General features: G+C 42.9%; 1 protein-coding gene across 2 annotated transcripts in view; it reads left to right on the top strand.

Annotated features, from left to right (window-relative positions):
• LOC108250926 overlaps window positions 1-3,616 on the top strand; it is a 17,212-nt gene that overhangs the window by 7,901 nt on the left and 5,695 nt on the right. The window contains exon 1 of one of the 2 annotated variants that reach the window (XM_017441028.3): window positions 3,101-3,120. The exons of the other annotated variant lie outside the window; for it this stretch is intronic. The gene's annotated coding sequence lies outside the window, so the exon portion shown is untranslated. Of the gene's footprint in view, window positions 1-3,100; window positions 3,121-3,616 lie in introns of those variants that run through there. 2 annotated transcript variants of the gene reach the window in all.

Here is a 3,616-nt window from a genome sequence, read left to right as displayed (position 1 = left end):
CTGCAAACCTTTCCTTTGACCTTTGACCTTTGACCTTTGCTCACTTCTGATCCTTTTCTCCATCCTGCCTGGACTCTCTTCTTCACCTCTTTACTCCCCGTCCTCCAGGACAGTGGACTCCAAGCAACAGCCAATCATTTCATGTTTGTTTTCTGTGGCAACACCTGCAAAGTAAATCTGTAAAAAACTCAAGAGAGAAATTTTATTCTCCTGAACATTTAAATCATTAAATGTTAAAAACAACAGTGACCATGCTGTTTAGAAAAATAATAAAATCTTTTTTTTTTTTTAATGTCAAACCTGCAGTGAAGACTAAAGACAAAAGACAGTTTTTCTCCAGGAGACGTGTTTACACACGTTGTCTTCATGTCCACAGTGGAATAAGACAGCTGGCTTATCTACTGCCTGGCCTACATTTAATTAGTGAAAGAAATGTTTATTCATTTTTTAGTCATGGGGCCCAAACTCTGCTGAGTGAATCCTCTGCTACGATCAGAACCGACATCAGATGGTTCAACAAAGTTCCTCGGGGGACTCGGGACCAGGCACTTATGTACCAGGTCTCAGCTGAGGCCTGTCCTAAGATTAAAACTGTTCTGTGAACAACAGGCAGCACACTTCCTGCTTTCTCTCAGGCCAGTCTGGAGGAGACGGCTCCGACCACACCAGCCTGCAGGGACGGGACGCCCCCCAGTGGCATTAATTGGAACTGAACCACCAGTAACGTAACACTTCCTGAAAGACCCAAAGTGCTCAGTTTATGATGCATATAAATTCTGCTACATTAACCAAAATAAAAATGTATCAAAATGCGACAAAGCACACATGAGTGTCACACTTATATTTCAATTCTGACCTTAAGGGAAACATTTAATTGTTTTAAAAGTTTTAGTTATGATTTAATCATTTCTACGTTGTTCAAGAATACAAAAGCAAGAAAAATGAAAGAATATTTCTTACAACGTCAAATTCGGTCTAAATCTGGTAAATCTGTAAATCTGCAGAGGTTAGATGCCACAAAACATGGAAAAATAGAAATAAACCAGGAAAACAATCTGAATGCTGGTGGACACAGTGGACACTGTCATAACAGCACATCTGACTTCAACTTAGCTTTGCTGCCCTCACATTCAGTTCCCGGGGTGGGATGATAGTTTCTCCTCCTGACCTGTCCTCCTGGCTCCTCCTTGCTGTAGCATCTTTGTATCTCATCAGTCTCTGACAGCAGCTTTCAAACACTGGGTTCAAAGTTGTTCCTTCCAAGGATCCAACAGTGCTGAGTACTCCTTGTTCTCATCAGAATATCCTGGTTCCCCAACATCTGACTTTAATCCACCTTGTTAATCCAGGTGAGCTGGCATGGCATCATTTTTATGTCTCTCACTGTGTAACCAGGATTCAAACCCTCGAACTCTCCTGTACCAAAGTCATGTGACTTAACCCCTGTTCCAACTCCCAGCTGAACAATAAATGACATGAAGTTGTTTTAAATCCCCTCAGACATCCAAGGACATAAAGGGAGAGTATTTGTCAGCAGGAGGATGGAGTTTCTTGTTGACAGCTGGTGAAGTGACTGAACCCTGAGTGACAGTGAAAGGAAAGGCCAATCCTTCTTNTAAAGACAAAAGACAGTTTTTCTCCAGGAGACGTGTTTACACACGTTGTCTTCATGTCCACAGTGGAATAAGACAGCTGGCTTATCTACTGCCTGGCCTACATTTAATTAGTGAAAGAAATGTTTATTCATTTTTTAGTCATGGGGCCCAAACTCTGCTGAGTGAATCCTCTGCTACGATCAGAACCGACATCAGATGGTTCAACAAAGTTCCTCGGGGGACTCGGGACCAGGCACTTATGTACCAGGTCTCAGCTGAGGCCTGTCCTAAGATTAAAACTGTTCTGTGAACAACAGGCAGCACACTTCCTGCTTTCTCTCAGGCCAGTCTGGAGGAGACGGCTCCGACCACACCAGCCTGCAGGGACGGGACGCCCCCCAGTGGCATTAATTGGAACTGAACCACCAGTAACGTAACACTTCCTGAAAGACCCAAAGTGCTCAGTTTATGATGCATATAAATTCTGCTACATTAACCAAAATAAAAATGTATCAAAATGCGACAAAGCACACATGAGTGTCACACTTATATTTCAATTCTGACCTTAAGGGAAACATTTAATTGTTTTAAAAGTTTTAGTTATGATTTAATCATTTCTACGTTGTTCAAGAATACAAAAGCAAGAAAAATGAAAGAATATTTCTTACAACGTCAAATTCGGTCTAAATCTGGTAAATCTGTAAATCTGCAGAGGTTAGATGCCACAAAACATGGAAAAATAGAAATAAACCAGGAAAACAATCTGAATGCTGGTGGACACAGTGGACACTGTCATAACAGCACATCTGACTTCAACTTAGCTTTGCTGCCCTCACATTCAGTTCCCGGGGTGGGATGATAGTTTCTCCTCCTGACCTGTCCTCCTGGCTCCTCCTTGCTGTAGCATCTTTGTATCTCATCAGTCTCTGACAGCAGCTTTCAAACACTGGGTTCAAAGTTGTTCCTTCCAAGGATCCAACAGTGCTGAGTACTCCTTGTTCTCATCAGAATATCCTGGTTCCCCAACATCTGACTTTAATCCACCTTGTTAATCCAGGTGAGCTGGCATGGCATCATTTTTATGTCTCTCACTGTGTAACCAGGATTCAAACCCTCGAACTCTCCTGTACCAAAGTCATGTGACTTAACCCCTGTTCCAACTCCCAGCTGAACAATAAATGACATGAAGTTGTTTTAAATCCCCTCAGACATCCAAGGACATAAAGGGAGAGTATTTGTCAGCAGGAGGATGGAGTTTCTTGTTGACAGCTGGTGAAGTGACTGAACCCTGAGTGACAGTGAAAGGAAAGGCCAATCCTTCTTCTCAACGTCCCTCTAAACTCAAATGACTTCTTCGAGGATATTAGACCCATTACAGAGTCATTTAGAACCAACCTGTGGTGTTTCCCACAGCTGATTATCAGAGTCCAGCAGAGATCTGCTGACAGTCCTGTTACTTCTGTTCTGGGTCAAACGAGTCACTGACTGTTTATTTATACTGTGAGAAACAGAAAAAACATTGAATTCTGAAGAGTTTAGAGTGTGTCCTGAGTGACCTCCAGGAGGAGCTGGAAAGAGGGAGGTCTGGGTTTCTCTCCTGGACCTGCTGCCTCTTTGACCTGACCTCAGATAAGAGGTAGAATATGGATGGATGGATGGATGGATGGATGGATGGTGCTCTGCTTCTTCAACAAAGCCGGCCAGCCTTCAGCATCACGCTACATTTTCTAAGATCATTAAATTTCTCCAGTTAATTTTTAAACTTTTATTGTAGAGGGAGAACTTCAGTGATGGTTTGTCAACATGAAACCATTTGAACTCATCAGGTAAATCTCAGCCGCATCATTAATATAAAAGTCCAGTTTTGTCTTTTCCCTGTTTCTGCAGCAGTGACTTGTTTAACTTGTTGTTGTGTCCTGATGAGACTACAGCTCTGAACCAACACCTGACCCTGCAGCTCTGAACCGACACCTGACCCTGACCCTGCAGCTCTGAACCGACACCTGACCCTGACCCTGCAG

The sequence above is a fragment of the Kryptolebias marmoratus genome, linkage group LG7 (genome assembly GCF_001649575.2).
Source record: "Kryptolebias marmoratus isolate JLee-2015 linkage group LG7, ASM164957v2, whole genome shotgun sequence".
Lineage (NCBI taxonomy): Eukaryota > Metazoa > Chordata > Actinopteri > Cyprinodontiformes > Rivulidae > Kryptolebias > Kryptolebias marmoratus.
This window is presented reverse-complemented; position numbering and strand designations above follow the sequence as displayed.